This window comes from Macaca thibetana, chromosome 4 (assembly GCF_024542745.1).
Source record: "Macaca thibetana thibetana isolate TM-01 chromosome 4, ASM2454274v1, whole genome shotgun sequence".
Taxonomy (NCBI): domain Eukaryota; kingdom Metazoa; phylum Chordata; class Mammalia; order Primates; family Cercopithecidae; genus Macaca; species Macaca thibetana.
The window spans coordinates 130,253,692-130,276,627 of record NC_065581.1 but is presented as its reverse complement, the minus strand read 5'-3'; the positions used below and the strand labels follow the sequence as shown (position 1 = coordinate 130,276,627).

Here is a 22,936-nt window from a genome sequence, read left to right as displayed (position 1 = left end):
AACACAAAAATATGTGTATAATTACTTCAGGTACAGATGTACAAATCTGTTATAAAAATTTCTGCCTGACTAGGCGTGGTGGCTCACGCCTACAAATCCCAGCACTTTGGGAGGCCAACGTGGGAGAATCACTTAAGGCCAGGAGTTCAAAACTGGCCTGTGCAAAAAGCAAGGCCTTGTCTCCACACACACACACAAAATTTTAATTCGCTGGGCATAGTGGCATGCACCTGTAGTCCTAGCTACTCAGGAAGTTGAGATGGGAGGATCGATTGAGCCCAGGAGTTTGAGGCTGCTGTGAGCTATGATTGTGCCAATGAACTCTAGCCTGAACAACAGAGTGAGGCATTGTCTCATTAAAAAAGTTTCTCCCTGATTAAAGATACCACAAGTGAGCATAAAATATGTGAGGAAAATACATGCAAGGGGTTAGTTAATATACACAATAAAGAGTTCCTGGCAAGGCATGGTGGCTCACACCTGTAATCCCAGCATTTTGGAAGGCTGAGGCGGGTGGATCACCTGAGGTCAGGAGTTTGAGACCAGTCTGGCCAACATTATGAAATCCCATCTCTACTAAAAAATGCAAAAATTAGCCAGACGTGGTGGCATGCACCTGTAATCTAGCTACTCGGGAGGCTGAGGCAGAAGAATCACTTGAACCCAGGAGGCAGAGGTTGCAGTGAGCCAAGATTGTGCCATTGTACTCCAGCCTGGGCGACAAGAGCGAAAGTAGTCTAAAAAAAAAAAAGAAAGAAAAAAAATAAAGAGTTCCTACAAACTAGTGAGAAAAAACTCCTCAGCAAAAGAAAGTGAGCAATAAATGGGCCAGGTCAATAAACACAAGTCAGAGGTGTGGCAGAGGAAAGGGAAAAAAAAATGTTGCTATGTACACCATACTTCTGAGAATATGGCCTATAGAAACATTAACACTAATGTGCAACAGTATATGAATGAGATTGTTCACTGTGTTACCATACGTAATGACAAAAAATTGTAGATGTATATAAGGGAACGGCTTTGATGTATCTAAACAATGGAATAGTACGCTACAGATACAGAATTAGAAGACCTACATGTATGAAAAGATCACTATGACACATGAAGTAGAAAAAGCAACTGAAATATAATATAGCAATGGTCCTATATCATACCACTATGCGACTGGCATTAAAAAGTGCACACTTTTAAAAGTGATTACTTCTAGGGAGTGATAGTAGGAAAGAGAGGAGTTGACTTTTCAATTCAAACTTTATATACTTCTATGCTACAATGACTATATATTATTTTTATAATAAAAATGACTCATGCCTCTAGTATCTGATATGGTGTCTCTGCTTTCTATCTCTTGCTCCCCAAACCATGTTCTACTTCTGTCCACTAGGGTTTTCATCATCTCACCTGCTAAAATATACTCCATAGCTCTGTACAGAAAAAATCTACTTGTACATTTAGTCTTTAACATGACCACAATTTACCCTTCAAGATCCATCTCTTCCTTGCAACTCCCATAAACAGACTGAGAACCCCTGACATAAACACTCTTGTTTTCTCCCATGCATGGCCATGGCTCATCTATTTCCATGTTTCATGCAAAAGCCACTACTTTCATGAAAATTATACTTTAATTTTATTGTGCTAAGATTTGTGATTATTAATAGAAGGAAGCCATAGCTTCTTGTGTAATACATGAATCACAGAGGCCAACTTCAGCAATGTATGATGAAAGACTCTTAGATTCATTTCACAAAGATTTACTGAGAGCCTCTGAGGTAATTACCAACAGAATAAAGTACATATAAAGTTACATGAATACTTTTCATGCCCTCACAGGGGAATCCCAACAAGTTTTCCACACCAAATGCCTCCAATTCACCAGCCAGTTAGGTTGGTAGATAAGACATGGACTCTGCAGCAACACAACCTGAGTGTGAAGCCAGGCCTTGCCACTGCATGACTTCAAGTGAATCACTTAACTTTTCTCTATGCCTAGTTTCCTCGTCCATTAAATAATAGTATCTGCCTAACAGAGATGTTAGAAGAATTGAGAATTAAATGAGCCAATACATGTAAAGTACTTAGAGAAATGACTGGCACATATGAAATACCTAATGCTTCATACAACTAACAGAAAGCACATAGTCCGTGGGTCTCTGACAGTCACCAAAATGCCAACTTCCTCTTTTTCTCATGTGATACCAGGACATTTACAGACACAAATTACTCTCTGGCTATCACATATTCATTCATGAAGGGAAGGCCGAGAAATGCCAACTGTGTGACACTGTGCTAGGTACAGAAATAAACAGATCCAAGAATGTGGTGAGACATAAGCTTAGAAAAGCAGGCAACTCATTTAGGACTACGTCTAACGTTTCACTTGATCTTGAAACACAAGAGCCACTGAAGGAATTTAAGCATTGGAGATACATATCATACTTTTAAAACTTACTCTGACCTCAGAATAGAAAATGGATTGTGGAGGCAAGATTGAAAGGAAAGCAGTTAGAAGACTGTTGTACAAATACATGTAAGAAATTCTATGAAGTGATCTATGAGCAATGGAGATAGACAAAGGAATATTTAAACGATATTACTTTAAAAGATATTACAGTCAGTCCTTCATATCCTTGGGTTCTGCATCCATGGATTCAACCAAACACAAATTGAAAATACTGGAAAAAATTTAAGAATACAGTATTTAACTACTATTTACATAGCATTTGGTATCCACATTACTTATAATCTAGATTCCTTTTCATGTAATGGTACTTTTAAAAAAGTAATCTAGAGATGATTTAAAAGTATACAGGAAGATATGCATAAGTTATATGCAAATACAATGACATTTTATATCAGGTATTTAAGCATCAGCAGATGGTTGACGGGGGGCGGGTAGCAGAGCCAAAACCCAAGGAAACGAGAGACAAGTGTACAAGGTAAAATCATGAATCCTGGATATCTGAATGAATGGAGGAGATGAGAGAAAGGACAGCCCTCAGATTTTCTGCCAAGAAAGAAAGGGTAGATGGTGATGCCATGAACAAACAGGAAATACCTTCCAGGAAACTAAGAGAAGTCTGCTGGTCAGAATCTTATTTCTCTTACTCCTTTCATTCAGTACAACATTACAACAGTCCATAGAGGAACTCTGCTTCCTCCTCCTAAGTAGAAACTGTCACCAAAAATTTTATTTTATTAAAGACTGCCTAGACATGATCTTGGATCTTTAGAGCTTTTCAGGTTAAATTACAGCATGTTCTTGGCACTGAGGACACAAAGATGAGTGACAGACTATTTTCAGATAGCTTTCATTCTAACAGATGTGATGAACAGCACGGTAAGATGAAAAGAAAAAAGAGACAGAGAAATTAAGATAAGTTTCTAGGAGACCACAACCACTGTGACTGCAGCTGAACAAGTACTATAGCACCGGAAATGAGTAAGAAGGAACAGACATGAGAGTCAATACATTAATAGAACATGGAAATTAATTAAATCTTAGGAAGGCAAAACACAGGAACCTAAATGACTGCTATGACTCTAACCTAGACACTGTTCATGAATATAGACACATTTGGTCAGACATTCCTTCAAGACATACAGATAGAGGCCAGGTGCAGTGGTTCACGCCTATAATCCCACTTTGGGAGACTGAGGTGGGCAGATCACCTGAGCCCAGGAGTTCAAGACCAGCCTGGGTAACATGGAGAAACTGTCTCTACAAAAAAAAAAAAAAAACACACACACACAAAAATTAGCTGGGTGCAGCGGTACACACCTGTAGTCCCAAGTACTCCGGAGGCTGAGTAAGATGGATCGCTTGAGCCCAGGAGGTGGAAGTTGCAGTGAGCCAAGATCATGCCACTGTACTCCAGCCTAGGCGACAGAGCAAGACCCTGTCTCAAAAAATCAAATAAACAAAAAATAACCCAGACATACAGATAGAAATCCATAGAAAACAGCTGGATAATCAGTTTTACAGGAATGCTAAACAACATTAAAACACATGAAGTGATTCAAGACCTAGATAGCTTATAGAAAAAGAAGAATGAGAAGGCAGCCAATGAAGCAACACTAATACTCAAAAGAGAGGGAGGCTGAAAACAAGTATCTACCTTCCTCATAGAATCCTTACATAGAATTGAGATTCACATATCATACAATTTGAGAGTCATATGTTAGAGGTCATTTGATCTTGTCCATCATTTTACAGATGAAAATTTAAGTGAGTTTCCAAAAGTTCACATGGCTGATTAGTGGAGTTTTCGCTCTGGTGTTCTCTAGGTTGCTTCCAAGGCACCCTCCCCTTTCCACTCTCTGTCCTCTAAATCTTCTCAGAACCTCATGGAAGTGGTGTTCCCAAGGTAACTGAAGCAGGGTGATTTTGAAGTTGAATGTATACAAAAACTGCCAACCAAGTGCCTCTAAATATACATACACACACAAAATACACACACACATTTATTTATTTTTCTTGGGGGACGGAGTCTCGTTCTGTTGCCCAGGCTGGAGTGCAATGGCACGATCTTGGCTCACTGCAACCTCTGCCTTCCGAGTTCAAGCAATTCTGTTGCCTCAGCCTCCCCAGTAGCTGGGATTACAGGCACATGCCATCACACCCAGCTACGTTTTTTGTATTTTAGTACATACGGGGTTTCACTGTGTTGCCCAGGCTGGTCTTGAACTCCTGAGCTCAAGCAATCCACCCAACTCGGGCTCCCAAAGTGCTGGGATTACAGGCATGAGCTACTGCGCCCAGCCTTTTTTTTTTTTTTTTTTTTTAAATGGCGTCTTGTTCTGTTGCCCAAGCTATAGTGCAGTGGCACGATCTCAGCTCACTGCAACCTCCGCCTCCTGGGTTCAAGAGATTCTCCTGCATCAGCCTCCCGAGTAGCTGGGGATTATAAGTGCCTGCCACCATGACCAGCTAATTTTTCTATTTTTAGAAGAGATGGGGTTTTGCCATGTTAGCCAGGCTGGTCTTGAACTCCTGACCTCAGGTGATCCGCCCCCCTTGGCCTCCCAAAGTGCTGGGATTACAGGCCTCAGTCATCGTGCCCAGCCCCTTTAAAAATATTAATGCTTTGTCCAGATCACGATTTTGTGAGTTTAAGTGAGGTTAACCATCATTAACATCTACTCAGATACTTCTGAGTAAGAGTTAATATTAAAACCAATTATTCTGATTAGGTTTAATGTTTGCATTTCAGAATGTCCTAATACACAGTTAAAGCCTACTAGTTAGATCATTTTCTGCTTAACAAAGAGAAAGTTTCTGTTTACTACAATTTTAACTTCCAATAGGAAACCGGAAGGCTAGGCTATTCTTCCTTTGGCAATAAACACCTGGATACTGTTCTCTTAACACTCTGTGAACGGTGATTTGGGGAGGTGAGAAAGGTATATTTAGCCTCTAAAGTGTATATCACAACATAATCCTATCAACTTTAGGTCACACATGATAATCTCAAATTGCTAAAAATAATAGCTCCAGACCAAAATGACGTAACTTGCATATCAAGACTTTATTGCATATTCTCGTGTAGCATATACTGTTTTCTGTCTATCTTGTAAAATATATAGTGCCTTACCTCTTCAACTAAACTAAGAGCTCCAGAAGTTTGTTTTCTGATGTATTTTACAACATCCAGTCCAGTGCATGGTACATACTAGGCACTCAAATATTTAATAAAATTATTTATTTATGAAAAAATGGAACATACTCTCTAACCCAGTGATTCTCAGCTTGGGAGGAACAGGTACATCAAAATAATAGGGACATCCTTGCTCCTCCCCCTTTTAAAAACCACTGTCACTAGGAGACACTGATCCTGACAAGTGTTCTCTCACGTGTCATGGGTCAGAAAAAAAGATTTAGAACTATTCATATAGTATAAAACTAATTTTATAGATAGAGAAGTCGGGCTTACGTAAATTAAACAATTTGTTCACACTCATTTAACATTACTTGCAAATTATAATCACCTAACCTATTGTTGACTGGTTTCAGGTTCCTAACTAAAAAGACATTTGAAGACCTGCCTCAAATCAGAAAATCAGATGACCTTTTAGGGTTTATGTCCTTATAATCCTAATCATTCCCCCATAGAAATAGATCATTTATCTCTAAATGACATCAAATGCAAGATGTTTGAACATTTTAATACTATCATCTACATAAAATAGGGTACTAGTTAATGAAAACTCTTGCCTAGGGATAATGTTCTTAAATGCAATCCAAACCATCAAGTTGGGTTTCTTTCTTCACATAAAATCCTCAACTGAATGTGAGAAATATTACAAGGGAGAATTTCTAAAAGTAAACTTGTGGCATTAAGTAATTTCAATTTTAATTAGTATCTATAAAGATGTGAAACACTAATGTAGAACACTAGTTTTCGTTTTAAATTTAAAATGCCTTTATAACTTTTAATCAATATTTTGAAAGTATTCTGAATCAAACTGAGATGTAAAAATTTATTCCACATTTTAAAATATATAAAGAAAAGGAGGAAAATATAGGCTACAGAAATGTATGTATAATATAACCTTACCATATAGAAAGAAATGCATAGAAAAAAACTGAAAAAATAAAGCAAAGATAAATTATGCTATCTCAAGGTAAGAAAATTATGAGTGACTTTTTTCCCTTTTATTACATTAATATATTACTTTTTGTGAAAAGGTGATTTGAAAGATTTCAAAAAGGGGAATTTTTTTTTTATATTTATATGGCTTAGAAATATTCAAAACAAATTCACAACAGACTTTTAATGTGAGATAAATTCACAATTTAAAGTCATTCAGATCAAAATGCCTTGGTGAAAACAATACTCAAGCTTATTTTAAAAAAACAAACAAACCAAAAAAAAAAAACTGAGGGTTTCCAGATAAGTACACTTTTGCCATCAATCGATATTATTCCTATAAATGTTTCAATGTGCCAGTACATACAGATACATGTACACACACACAAAAATTAAGATTTTCAAAATTTCAAAGAAACCAGTGTTAAATTTCCAATGAAAAAAACACTACTTAAAATATGAAATCATTTCACTGAATCTGACTAAACATTTAAATTCTAGTTACTAGATATACATTCAGAAAGTACCCCACCTAGGCTATAGAGAATAAACCACTTCCTTCAATAGCACTGTTGCACTGATTGTGATTTATTTGTTATGAATTACTTTCCCACTTTAAAGCAGCTTTATAGCATAACTTGTGTCATCAAATCCATTATAAAGCATCCATCTCCTATCACAATAGAAGAAAACAACCTAAAAGATGCACTAAGCCTAGATTTCAATTTTATGTAAATAGCACTGAACCAGCAATTGTTTAAAACAAAGACATTTAAACGAACAAATTCAACCTACATATTAGATTGGATTACATACCTTGAGGTAGTATGTGCAAAATTTATAATCTAATACATGCAATGAATTTAAATTATATTATGACCACTCTATAGCACTAAGAATTCTTATTACTAATAATTTTCCTTCAAAAAGATTTATATTTTATTTGAAAATATTACTGTGACTGAAAATTTTGTTGGACTAGAAATAGGACAGCCTACAAAACGAAGCCTTTTTACTTTACAGAATGAAATAGTATACTACCTTTAAAAAAAACAAGGAAAAAAACCTACACTAAACAAATACATTGGTGTTTTTTAACATTCTGTCCTAGGACTTCTCTTTCATTTATCCCAAACTCTCTGAGAGATCTCATTTATATCCCTATCCCTGGAACTATCTACCCTTAAGTCTCTCCCTAATCACATTAATCCTTCTGTCCTAAGCTTAGGCATATTATTTATAAGCAAAGCTAAGAATGTATATTTGAGAAATACCTCCTCAGCAATGCAGAATAATCTAAATTGAGTAAGTACCAACCACACACCAAGAAATGCTATAATGACTTAATATATACTATAACGGCTCATTTAGCATTGCAACTACCAGAAAAAACAAGAACTATAACCCTACTTTTGCAAATGAGGAAACTGTGGCATAGTGTTAAGTAATTTGCTAAAGGACACACGACTAGTGCTGAAATCTAAATCCAAGCACTCTGACACAAGTACCAGTGCTCTTCTAAATTAATGTGGAAACTAGCAGTGAGAATCAACTCTGGTCACAAAAATCAGAAAAATAGTGAACATTTGGATACAAGAAAAAGTTCAGGAGAAACAAAAATTTCACAGTATGCATGAGCTGAAATAAGGAAAAAAAGGTTTACAAGGACCTTACTGAAAACTTCAAGGGTTCTAGAATCAGAGATGATAAATGAAAATTAAACTGTGTTAATCAAATTTAAATGGCATCAAAATTTACTAATATTCTGTATATTTAGGTGCCACACACTGTTTTTAGTGACAATAAAATACACATACACAGGTCTTCATAGATTCAGCATAATCCTTATTTCAACCTGGGATTTTCAGAAACATGACCTTAAAGACAGGGAGAGGTTACTCCATTTGAATAATCCTAAAAAAAACATTTAGTTTTAAAAAAGATATAAAATAAGATCATTGTATATCTCCAGATATAATACATTATTTCCAAACACCATTTTGAATTTATGTGTGTGAGCAAAAGACTTAGTAATGGCACCAATATCCAGAAATAACTCCATAGTAACAAATATAACGAATTTTAAAGCAATTAGTAAAGGAAAAGGAAATTAATATTGTTTGGGGACTACTATGTAGATGTATAACTATTCTATCTTGACAGTGTATTCTTGGAGGGGGGTAAGGAAAATGAAAAATATAGTATGCCTTTTATTTACAAAACCATAATAAAAAAATCCCTATATGTGTCTATTTTTATAAATGGTTATGTGAAAGAATATACATTAGACTGTTAAAATGGCTAAATGGAGAAAGGGGTAACAGGTAAAAGGGCCTACATAAAAACATTGTGAAGAATTTTTAAAAATCCCTCCAAAAAAAAAAAAAAAAACTCAGTGGAAGTAACTTGAGCATCTCAATTCATTAGACTTTAACATAATAATCCACTTTTTAACCGCATTTGTTCCTTAAGTAGTAATAAAAGAACATTACTTCTTTGAACTAAGTTCAATGATCATTTCCTGGGCATGTTCCAAGAGCAAGACATTATGACAACTGCATCATATGGGTTACTTTACTTCTCAGAAACTTGTAAGGCAGACATTATTTTCTCATGGATAAATGGTATTTTTGGCAATGCCGACCTATAACAGCATGTTCAATGCACTATGGACACAATTTTCAGGGACACAAGGTAACTGCCATAAGCCCAAGAAAAACTGCATAATTTATCTTTTATCCACTGTCAATGAATGAAAACTTCAATACAAATACAAAATCCTTCAGTGGAGTATAATTATCCTTTATGAAATAACACTATCAATGCCATTATGAGTAATAATTAAATTTAAGAATTAGTATAATCTTTCTGAAGAAATGTGCTAAAAGTACTGTATGTACAATATGTACTAAAAGTCTTAAAAATGACCATTCCTTTTTATCCAGCAATTCCACTCTAAAATTGTATCTTTTATATAACAATAAATTGAAACACTTAAGTTCCTATAATAACCAGACAGCTAGACAATGGAATACTATGAAATCTAAATTTATTGGTATTAAAAAAGGGTCTATGTGTGGTTGTCAGAGACTAAGGGGAGGGCAAAATGAAGAGTTGTTTAATGTTGCACATGATTAAGTTAAAATGGGTTTTTCAAAAAGGCAGATGACCACTTTTTAAAAAAGGACTAATATACTCTAATATGTAGAAACACACACAAAGTATAAAAACGAAGACTTCAGTATCACAAACATATTGCTGTGAATGCTGTTTCTACCATTTACTCGTTTTGTGGCCTTGGGGAAGATGTTTACACATTCTGGAGCTTCAGATCCTCCAACTATAAAACCAGCATAAAAATAATCCCTACTCTCTATGATTATTATGAATACTAAGTGATAGCAGATATAAAGAATTTAGTACATTTGGTGTAAAGTACTCATTAATATTGCCTACGATTACTGCTTAAATGCATCAAAATGCTACATAATTCTAGATTCCATAGGATTAGGTATGAGCTTCCTCTTAAATTGGTTCTCAATAAACAATATTATTTAAGCTGGTCCTTACAATGGCACCAAGCTAGCAAATATTAAGAAACTAAATTATACAGTATTTTAAGTCAAACAGAATTGTTGTTTTACAATCCAAAGACCACAAAGTGATCTGAAATTTAAACAGACTAGCAAATGACTTCATTTCTTAGGACTGCTAATTTGCAGGATTTAGAAACATACAATTGTCTATACATGAATGTCAAGTCTCTTGTTTAAATAATACTAGCAGAAAAAAAAACTAAAAATAATTTTTAAATACCCTACTAATGATAAAGTTGGTTTCCTTGACAATGGATTCAGTTTTATCCCTAAGATACTTATCACTTAACAAGATTAAACTGTTACAGAATAAAAGTTTGTTGCAAGAAAGTAATGTATAACAATGAAAAGGGCACTGGAGATTCAAAGAACTCTATTGGAATTACAATTGGCCTCTTAACACCTATGTAAAATTAGGCAATTTATTTATTTTATATGAGCCTCAGTTTCTCCATCTACCTCAAAGTTTCTTACAATGATCAAATAAAACATACACAAAGCCTGATGCATAGCTGATATTCAAAATGTTAATTCACCATCCTATCTCCCCTTGAGAGGTAGCTCCCAGAACAGGAAGCTTTACAAATAACAGAAAAAAGCAGTCACCATGTTCAGACTGAAAGCAGTTGGCCATAAAGGTACTTCTATTAAATCAGAGACCTAGCCCCTAAGGGGCTACTCTAAAACTCGAGGGGAAAGTTTGTATCTTAGTTTTATGTCCCCTATGCCTAGCATGCTTTTCTAATTTAAAAAAAAGAGCACGCAATAAATGCTGGCTAAGCTAAATTTTATTTGTCCTCTCCCTCCATTCTATTCTTTGGCTAAAGTACTTAGCACATAAAAAGCACTCAAAAATTATTTTTCACTAAAAGGATGTATAATTGCCTTAGAATAAAACAAGAAAGTATGTACAAATATACATAATGTGATTAGAATTTGTAAAGTTAAAAAAAAAAAAGGAAGGTAATTAGTGTTAGAAGAAAACTCTATATTTAACATTCATGTAATTCATAGATGGTACCAGCTGTTCATGAAGACACGCTGTTTTGAGAGTCTAAAGCAAATTATTTTTAAATTAAGCAATTAGTGTTTCAGTTTTTCCAGTGTAGGTGTACATACAAAGAGAATCTTAAAACATAGCTGAGAACATTCTGAACTAAAGTTTTTTTCACTGAAATAAACCACTTCCTTTACAAAGCCCACATAATTTTAAGCAGAAAGCCAATTAATTCTGAAGTTACCTGTGTAAGTATAAAATTCTCCTGTCTAAATAAAAATACTCAGTGATGAATAAATTAGTGAAAAAATATTTTCAACGAAAAATATATTCAAAAGGGGAAACCAAAAAAGATGCATTAAATATGACTATGTTAACAATCTACTAAAAAGGATTAAAATAAAAGAGGCATTTTAAGTGCATTATTGAAAAGTTCATACAGATTTAGTAGGATTCATAATATCTCATATTTCTTTGTAATAGAAACTTTTCAAATTAATCACAGGATTTATTTCCAGGATAAAGATAAAATCTCATAATACATTTGACCTGAGCAGGAAAAAAAAAAGAGGTTGCATTTTCTCATAAAAATCAAATGTTACTATGTTTCCCATTTACTGATGAGATACATAGATGGCTAAGAGAAAGACAAATACAGCAAAATAAACAAGTAGGAAAATAATGATCTTAGGGAAACTGTTTATAGCTCCTTTATCTTTTTTTTTAACTTCTTGAATCTTCAATAGGGAACAACCTGACATTAAGAACCAAAAGTGGCCGGGCGCAGTGGCTCACGCTTGTAATCCCAGCACTTTGGGAGGCCGAGGTGGGAGGATCACGAAGTCAGGAGATCGATATCATCCCGGCTAACATGGTGAAACCCTGTCTCTACTAAAAATACAAAAAATTAGCCGGGCGTGGTGGCGGGCGCCTGTAGTCCCAGCTACTTGGGAGGCTGAGGCAGGAGAATGGTGTGAACCCGGGAGGCGGAGCTTGCAGTGAGCCAAGATTGCGCCACTGCACTCTAACCTGGGCGACAGAGCGCGACTGTCTCAAAAACAACAACAAAAGAACCAAAAGTATGACAATCATCACCTGAGTTATAAATAATATTAAAGATATTCATATACAGATATACTATGTAAAGTTTAACAGATTAACACTATGAAAATGGTAAAACAATGCTAGAAAGAATATAACCTCATCATGTAAAAGTAGGCTTTACTTTGTAAACAAAAGTTTTACTTGAAGGGAAAACTAGATAAAATTCAAGAGAAAAGGAAAATGATATATAATAGGTTTCTAACCAGTATAGGTAAACCACTATTACTTAAAGCACACCTTGTCAATAGTAGCTCAATTATACATTTATTTCTTCAAACCAAGCAAATACTTTTCAACAATCAATTATCTTAATGATCTGATTAGTATAAACATTTATCAGCTACTTTATTTGTGAAGCAATGGAAATACCAATTTTGAAAACTGTGAAAAATGGCCAATTTAAATTATACATGATAGTTTTTCCAGACTTTTAGACCAACTATTTTTCTCAATGCTCACTTTTTTTTAACATTAACTATTTTTTCAATGAAATAAAATTAATCCAGTGGTAGAAAAAGCCTCAATAGGAATCGTAAGAGTGAAACCTCACTTCACATAATATCTACTCTGTTGAAAACTATCTTCCAGTTGACTAATTATAAAATTTTAATCCATAAATAATATTTTTCTGAGAAGAGGATCCTTTAAAACAATAATGATGGGCCAGGAGCAGTGGCTCACGCCTGTAATCCCAGCACTTTGGGAGGCCAAGGCAGGCGGATCACGAGGTCAGGAGATCGAGACCATCCTGACTAACACGGTGAAACCCTGTCTCTACTAAAAATACAAAAAATTAGCCAGACATGGTGGAGGGTGCCTGTAGTCCCAGCTACTCGGGAGGCTGAGGCAGGAGAATGGCGTGAACCCGGGAGACGGAGCTTGCAGTGAGCCAAGATCGCGCCACTGCACTCCAGCCTGGGTGACACAGCGAGACTCTGTTTCCCCCCCGCCAAAAAAAAAGATGTATGAATTTTAATTTCTGCATTTTCCTGTGGAAGACTTTGTGTTACTCAGTTTCATATTCTTGGGGGTGTTTTTTTTTCTTGGTAGATTTAAGGTGGCAAGGAAAATAACATCAGAAAATTAAGATTATTCCACAATTTTATTCCCCAAATATATGCTTTTTTAGCAGTTCATTCATGGGCATGTATAACACAATTATAAAATAACACTCTCAGGTTATATGTATTTGCTGTTAACAAAATGAACTAAAATATTGTCTAAATTAAGATATGTTAACATGTAATATATTATTTTAGAAGTTAGTTCTAACTTATTACCAGAAGAGGCTAATTTATGTAAATACTAGGAAGTTCACATTCTAAAACTATAGATATATTAAAATACTGAAAATTTCTCTGGGGGAAAAAAGAGAAATCTTCTGGAATGTTTAGTGGTATCAAGTTGACGTGATACTGGAGCTATTATACATAAGCTCCTAAATCTTTAGGACAAGGCCTGTTGTATCACACACCGAGAAAGAAATTGTCACAAGCCTCTCAGATCGGTCTAGTTTCACAGTTGAAAAGGGGGTATCTAATCTAACAAGTGCCCTTGGAAAAATACATCCACTTTAAGAGCCAAAGCAAAGATGTTTCTATCCCACTCTTCTTCCAAAAGACACCCATCCCATTTTCCCAAAAGAGAGACAGCAAGAAAAGCAGAATACTGCATTTTCAAAAAAGTAGGAAACAGTCATAATACCAAAGCACAAACTATGAAGAACATCTTACCAAACAGAAATGTGGATCAAACTCAGTGTACATGAGAAACATAGGACTCCAGATTCTGTCCAGAAGCCAGAGTTCTCCAAAGTTGGAAACATACCTCTGAAGGACCCAACAAGGAAAATAGCAACAGTGAAGGCTAAGGAAGAATCTCAGAACCCATCCACGCCAAGGACAAGGAAATCACAAAAACCTTCGAAAGAGAATTTCACTTAGCCTTTCACTGTTTCTGTTTTGCCTCAAAGAGAGAAAACTGACACTGCTGAGAAAACTGCTGCAACATGACCTAAGGATAAACAGCAAGTTCACGAGTACGAGGTGGTCCGAGCTCAGTCACCACACCCCTCCCATTATTCTTTATAAAATGCTGTCAAAAAAGAAATCCCTCCCTTTTCAAATATTCAAAGAGGGCATGACATAGAAGCTATAGGTAAATACTCTAAGAATAAATATGGAGGAAAACAAAAGGCAGATGAAGAATATGTAACAGTTGAATGTAAAAAGAAAAAGGGTTTTTAAAGTTTTATGATATCAAGTATAGCAAAGAAAATACAGTATCTGACACAAGAGCTTAAAAGAAAGACACAGAGGATAAAATAAAGATGATAAAAACAAATAGGAGGACAAATGGAAAAGTAAGCCAGCAGGGCTCAGAAGAACAGAGGGAGAGTGGGAAACTCCTGTAGAAATAAAAGCCACACTGGAGGTGGCAGAATCCAGGTAGCTAGTTAGCAACATGCAACAACAGAAAACAGTAGAGCAGCAGCTGCAAATTCCTCCAGGAAAGAGTAATGCTAAACTATTATTTTCCATTTGTCATGCAAATATAGGTCACAAAATCACTTCTAAAATAACTAATAAACTGTTTTTAAAAACTGTTTAATAAATTGTTTTAAAAAATTGTTTAAAAGCTAATAAATTCAGTAAAGGTGTAAAGGTGTAAAGAAGAACACCTTACCTAAGAATTTAAAATATTAACACAATTAATGAGAAACAGAAAAGGGGTGAATTGTAAATGTTCACATCTCCATTTTTAACAGTGAGAGATCAATATACATTCTTTAAAGTTAGTGAAGTTAAAAAGATAAAGTATGTTATTACATGATAAAAATGAACTATAAAATTTCCAAGTTATCATAGAATACACAAAGATAAAAACAAACACAAATCATATCAAAATATGTAAATATAAAAGACAACAACTTTTTAAAAAATGACAGACATTATTATCTGGTCTATTAATAACATAAATGAGAAGAACCCATCTATTAAAACAAAGACTCTCTATCCAAACCCAAGTATATAAATACAGGAGATACAACTAAACCTAAGCGACTCAAAACATTGAAAGCAAAAGAAAGGACAAATAAAACAAGAGAAAGCAGCAATCATGATATTAATGCTAAACTGAATTTAAGGCAAAAAGCAAAAAACTAGCAAAAAGGGAAATTTAATGATAAATTCAAATCCATAGAAAGATCATGTATCTTTGTATATCAAATTTTACAGAGTAAACTCTCCAGGCAATATGAAATAAAAATGCAAGAGTGTTACATATTAACTTACCACTCTCAGCCTATCGCCAATCAAAAAAAAAAAAACAAAAAAAACAGATTATAAGAATAATGAACAGGCCGGCTGCAGTGGCTCACGCCTGTAATCCTAGCACTTTGGGAGGCCGAGATGGGTAGATGGCTTGGGCCCAGGAGTTCAAGACCAGCATAGATAATATGGCAAGACCCCATCTCTACTAAAATTACAAAAATTAGCCAGGTGTGATTGCAGGCACCTGTAATCCCAGCTATTCGGGAGACTAAAGCCTGAGAATAGCTTGAACCCAGGAGGCAGAGGTTGCAGTGAGCCGAGATGGTGCCACTGCACTCAGGCCTGGGCGACAGAGTGAGACTCCATCTCAAAAAAAAAAAGAAAAATAAGCTAACAGAAAATTATTGTATTTTGTATTCTGCAAACAGAACAGTGTTGTAGACAAATGCCTATGAAATACATTAGGTCGCAAAGACAAACTCAATAAACAGAGTACAGACCAGATACTCTGATAAACAGTATAATAAAACCAGTAATCATAACAAAAATAACAAAACTCCCCAACAACCAAAATTCTAAAACTCTCTTGGACTCTTGGCTTAAAAAGGAAATGAAAATTAAAATTGTTGATTATCCGGAAAATAACAGTAACTCGAAAAGAACCCACAAGCCACCGCAAATGTAGTATTCATAGGAAAAATAATGACTACAGAGATAGAATTAAATAAGAATAAAGTGAGAATTATGCATATCAACTTTAAAATATTAGAAAGGAACAAGCAAAGGATGAGGCTAGATTCTAATCTAACAGTTTATTTAAACAGAGATCTGAAATTTACGTGGCAAAATGTTAGCTTGTTAAAACCAAGTGCTAGTTCCATGAGTGTCTGTTACATTATTTTCTGCATTTTTCTGTTAGAAATTCCATAAATAAAAACTAACTTTTTTTTTTTTTTTTTTTTTGAGACAGTCTCACTCTGTCACCCAGGCTGGAGTGCATTAGCACAATCTCGGCTCACTGCAACCTCTGTCCCCAGGCTCAAGCAATCCTCCCGCCTCAGCCTCCCAAGTAGCTGGGATCACAGATGTGTGCCACCACGCCCAGCTAATTTTTTTGTATTTTTGGTAGAGACGGCTATTGCCCAGGCTGGTCTTGAACTCCTGAGCTCAAGCAATTCACCTACCTCGGCCTCCTAAGTGCTGGGAATACAGGCATGAGCCACCGTGCCTGGCCATAAAAACTTTTAAGATGAATTAAAAATGCATATATGTTAAATATTCTACTCAGAAGGATAGGAAAAATAAAAAGCAAAAAACATAACGAAAATACATTAAGTCATACACAAACTTACAAAGTAATGAATTAAACCAGGAGAACTAATTACAGATCTAGGAACTAAAATTTAGGGAAGAAAAAACAAAATAAATTGCAAGGTAATTAAAAAAAAAAAATGCTGGGCAGAGAGAAAGGGGAGACTAGAGGAGAGAAAACCATACTGAAAATGAGAATAGAGAAGTAACTACAGACATAGAAAAATCTAAAAGAGTAAGACAATGTTTGGTACAATGCACAACAAACACATTTGTCACCTTGGATGAAATGGATGTTTTTCTAAGAAAATTAAAACTTTCAAAACTGATCCCAGAATCTTCGAAAAGATAAATCCTATCATTAAAACATATCATTTCAATGCTACTGAATTATTTGAAGACAAAATCATTCTAAATTTTTTGTAAAACCATCACAAGAAAAAACAATATCCAAAGAGCATACACATACACACAATTTCAAGTAATTTTATGAATAGATGAAATCATCTTAAATAAAATGTTAGCAAATAAAATCCATCACCTTAAAAGAAAAATCCACCATGACCAACTGGAGATGGTTCTACATCATAACACTAGAACAATACTAGAAAATCTACTAAGATAATAATAATGTCTAACGTTATCTAACCTTTGGCAACTCTGGAGACAGTATTTTTTTCCTTCAGAAATCTCTTGCTAGCATTAAATACAACAATAAAAATTACAGCTGGATTTTCTTCTTTTTTTAGTAACGAAACAAGCTGTTTCTAAAGCTCATATGGGAAAAAGAGGCATGTGAGATAACTCAGGAAAACTACAATAAGGAGTGAAAAAAACAAGACAGCCTACCAAATATTAAAACAGGTACTAAAAAGCTATAGTAATTTAAAAAGATACTACGATAAATCCATCTTTCCACACGGAGAAAAGATGGTGGAGAAATGGGATTCCTATGTTAGCCCTTAATATCAGCTAAATCAAAGATCCAACTGTAAAACAATGAATCTGACAAATGTATTAGAAAAAACAAGGACACTTTTTTAAAAATTATCTTGTCACAGTGGAGCATAACTTTCCAAAACCCTAAGAAAAAAGGCTAATAAATCTGAATATATAAAAGTTCAAAATCTATCTTCTAAAAAAATGACCTGACAAACTAGAAGTCAGAAAGTGTTTTCCATGCATATAACAATTTTTACGACTAATTTCCTTAGTATATAAATATGCACATATGTATGTGTGCATATGGATCCACACATATACATACACATACACACATACACAGACACACACATCCTAAAAATCATGAAACAAGAGATAAACCAGCAGAAAAGTGGGCAGATTAAGAGTAGACAGGGAGAAAAATATAGCTTTACAGATAAGAAATATAAATAAATGAAAAAAATATTTTCCAATTATCAGGTTGGTATAATACCAAAAGGAATAATACCCCTATCTATAAGAATTTGGGCAGAAATGCTCATAAACTAGTGGGAGGGAAATCAATTTCTATCAAGAGCAATTAGGCAATATCTATCCAAAACTTTCAAGTGTATCAGTTCAATTTCTAGAAATGTAGGATGTTCATTTATTATCAGCAATAACAACTGGAACACTTAAAATGTTCATCAACAGAGGCTGTTTAAATAAATTATGGTATAATCATATTACAGAATTCTAGGTAGCTGTTAAAAGAGATTGATCTGTATATGGCAGTAAAGAAAGTTCTGCAAAATGCTTTAAGTGATACATATGCAAGTGTTACAGTATATTCTCCATTTGTATAAAAATGTATCCGTACATTCACATATGTGTAACATGCTAGTGAAACCTTTGGAAGAATAAAGAAGAAACAGTGTATTTACAGTGGCTCCCTCTAAGGAACAAGATTGTGGGACCATATTAGGAGACAGACTCAATTTTTACTTAAAATCCTTGCCTACGTTTATGTGCCAGACATATTCTGAGTTGGGAATACAGCAGTGAATACACAAAATTCCTATATTTGTAGGACTTACGTGGAAGGGGGGTGGAGGGAGAGCAGAGAGAAAACATAACAAAAACAAGTGTATATACAACAAACACAGTGTCAGAGGATATAAGTGCTGTTAAGAATAAAGCAGAGTGACAACAGAAAGTCTATGCATGTGTGAGAGAGGAATTATGACTTCACATGGGGTGGTAATAAAGGCAGAACAGTGAATTACGGGTGCATATGAAAGTTCCCCTACCCCATGATTGAGAGTAAAGTGATATCGAAACTACCATTCAAACAGTGATTAGCCAGGAGGGAAGGGGGAGAGAAAAAAGGCAAGCACTATAGAAGCAGAGGAAACTCAGGTAGGTGTTCTTGGGTAGGTTTGGGTAAACAGGTACAAAACAGAAATGAGCTCATAAAGGGGCTCAGGAAATAAAAGGATTTAGATAGGGAGAGAGAAAATTAGATCTTTAGTTTAGAAAACTTATTCTGGCCAAAATAAACTGAAAAGTCAAGAAACCAGTTAGATGTTTAGGTAATTCTGCTAAAAGCTAATGGCCTGTAAAAGGAAAAGTAACAGGAAATAAAATAATAAAAATAAAAGTAACAATAAAGAGGAAAAGTAACAATAAAGGAGAAAATAATGAAGAGGAAAAATAACAAGAAAGAGTAGTGGGCCAAAAAATGTACAGTTGATTCTCATTATTCACAGGTTCCACATTGTGAATTCACCTAATCACAACAAATTTACTTGTAATCCCAAAATCACTACTCACTTTTGCACTCACTTGTGGACATGTGCAGAGCAGCAAAAAAATCATCCAATATGCAAGTTCCCAGGTGAGGTGAGGAAGGTGACAGTCGGCCTTCTTGTTACAGCTCTCATACTGTAAACAAATGTCCTTTTCATGGTCTACCTAGTGTCACATTTTTTCCAGTTTTGTACTTTTTGTTGGTAATTTTGTGCTTTTTGTTGATAATTTTTAAAATGGCCTGTAAGTGTAGTGCTTAGTATTCTAAACACAAGAAGGCTAGGATGTGCCTAACAAATAAACAATGTTAGATAAGGAGATAACGCATGAGTTACAGTGCTGTTGGCCTGAGTTCGGTGTTAATGAATCCATGCTATACACGTCCATTAAATAAGGTGTCTTTAAATAGAGACACATATAAAACAATGTTATGTATTCACTGATTGATGAAAATGTTATGAGAGGCTCACAGGAACCTACCCCTGTATTTCCTGTAGGAGCAATGGTTCAGTATTCATTATTTCGGTGTTTGTAGTGACTATAAAACATAACTACTGTAAATAACAAGAGTCGACTATATATGTATGCATATTATATGCACACACACGTATATTTACTTATTTGTAAGGTGAGAATAACAGGAATGGTAATCAATTATGAGTAGCAGGTGAAGAGAGATGAACCAAGGATGATACTAGGTTCCTGGTTTTGGTTAACTAGATGGTGATAGTAATAACAAAGACGGGAAACAGAAGAGAAGGTGGCACCTTAGATGAGGAAGACAAAGATGTCAGCTTTGAAGGGTATAATATGCCACACTGTAATAAAGATAATCATGTGTTGAAGTGTGCATATATCCCCCTCCCCTTTGACGTAAGAATACTATCTTTGTTCATCTTGGGTTATATCTTTCATCTAAAACGCTTTTCTTCACTCATCCAGTAGATATCAGGCCTGTCAATTTCAGAAATAAATACGCATTTTATCACTTCTTTTTTTTTTTTTTTTGAGACAGGGTCTCACCACACTGCCCAGGCTGAACTTGAACTTCTGGGCTCAAGTGGCAATCCTCCTGCCTCAGCCTTCCAAAGAGCTCGGACTACAGGTGCATGCCACCACCATACCCAGCTCATCATTTCCTTTGCCTTCCACTGTCATCTCTGCAATTACATCGCCAATATTCATCACAACCTATACTTATATAGTATTTCTAGGTGAGTCCTAAACAGTAAAAAGAATATATAAAATTTTACCCCATGGAAAGCAAGAATTCTAAATGCCAAATATCTTAAAAGAAAATTTTCACAAACAGGTAGTTTGTTTTTTAATTTGTTTATAGAAATAAAACAGTACTTTCAGCATAAATGATTAAAAGATCATTCGGAAATATCAAGTTTATATAGAAAATCCTAATGGATAGATTGCATGTTTTTACACTTGATTTAGGAAAATCTCAGAATTTTCATTTCTTTCTGTGTAGCTTTTACAAAATATATACAAACTCAAAATGTGACAAATTTTTTACAATCTAAAAATTAAAATTGTGTAACTGCATAAACTGAGCTTTATGTCATTATAAATACATAGGTAAAAGAAAACAAGTATAGAAATTCATATTAATCCCTCCCTGTCTAGTCCACATTATTTATGTATAATCTACTGTTTATATATAAAACAATTTCTGAACTATTATAAAATTGACTTTATAACCAAATATATACCTGCATGAACATAAAAGAGAAAACATGTTGATACACAGTTCTTTCTCAACATACAATGTATACTTGTTTATTTGCAATGGTCCACATATAGATTCAGGGTCAATTTAAAAAGGGAAATAATCATAAGAGAACTCATTATTCTTCTCTTTAACTGTATTTTATCTTCAGTGGTTTCTTTTACTTACAAAAAATGAGCACCTTATTAGTTTTATCCCTGGTATGACAATTAGTTACATGAGCCCCCACTGAATATTAAAAACTAAATATAAAACACTGACTACAGTTATCATTACATATGAGAAGAAAAAGTGTAAAAGGCAAGTTTAAGAAAGACAGATTCAAAGCTAAAAGGAGAAAAAAAGGTTAAAATGCCAGTTTAGTAACTAGGAAAGGTTTTAAAAAGGAAAAGTTTTAAAAAGTGCTCTGTACAGAAATGAAACCCTGGTTCTTGGCAATTTATTGTAAGAAGAATCATATCCAAAAGAGCCAACTAAACACTTTAGAATGCAAAAGGACAAAACATCCATCCATGAACAACATCAGATCTTTTAAGAAACCAAAAAGAGTGAAGAGCAAAAATTGTTTTTAATGTATTTTATATCATTTAGAATATAATTACAATATTATTTCTATTCCTAAAGTAAATTATTAATGCCCTTGATCATAATGCAAATAAAAACAGCTTTGCATCTTAAAATTTATAGCTGAACTGGAAAGTAAAGTAAACTAAAACACCTAGCATACCTGAGCTACTAAGACAGCAGTCAATAAACAGCAGCTGGTACAGAATATACACTTAGTGCCAACAATCACAAGGAGCATATTCATGAACAAGCAGACACTTGGCTTTTTACCAAGGACCAATGGCCAAGGGTGGAAGGTGGAAAGGTCTGCTCAGTTCCACCTCTGCAATCTCAGAGACTGTGACACTCCCTTAGTCAACAGCCAAGTACTTGTCGTGTACATGCCTGACAGACCAGTAGCCAAGCCAAGGAAAATAGGAAGCCTGGAAACCTATTTAAGATATCGTTGCCATCTCTTACCACCCTATAATATATAATTTTTTTCCCCACCAGAAGAATCTCATACCTGGTAGTTACAACCCTAATCAGCCAACAAATGGAGACCTAGTTCAACCGACAAGGTCTACTATATGGCTTTAAAAGTATTGCATTTCCACTTGAAAATTACTTTGTTATAAAAGAGGTAACACAATAGTGCTGCTATTCAATATTCAACTACATATAGATTACATAAGTATTTGAGGATTCATGTGCAATGTGGACCACCTGTGCAGCACTTAACCTATCAATAATTATCAGTTACAAACAAACTCTTATAATTAATTAATTCACTCCTAAATTGAAGACTGCCAATATATACATCTAGTTCAGTCATACACTAATTCAAAGTTACTAAAATGTTTGACCAAGGTTCAAGACTAGAAAAACAATCTCAACCACTGGGATAATTAAAATTTTAAAATCAATCACAAAATATAGCTTGTGATTTAAATGATCTCCTAACCATTAGTATTATGGTACACTGATATATTCAATTAAAAAACAAAAACCTGAAGACATCACAAGAAATCAAGAAGTGTTTGGTTTAAAAA

The 22,936-nt window shown here is 34.6% G+C and overlaps 1 protein-coding gene and 1 long non-coding RNA gene across 4 annotated transcripts in view; one reads left to right on the top strand and one right to left on the bottom strand.

The window, feature by feature from the left end:
- Window positions 1-22,936, bottom strand: part of HBS1L (HBS1 like translational GTPase) — a 93,764-nt gene that overhangs the window by 47,804 nt on the left and 23,024 nt on the right. The window lies entirely within an intron of this gene.
- LOC126952868 (uncharacterized) lies at window positions 19,121-21,712 on the top strand. Its single transcript, XR_007725055.1, has 2 exons — window positions 19,121-19,210; window positions 20,616-21,712. It is a non-coding gene; the product is annotated as an uncharacterized LOC126952868 (long non-coding RNA).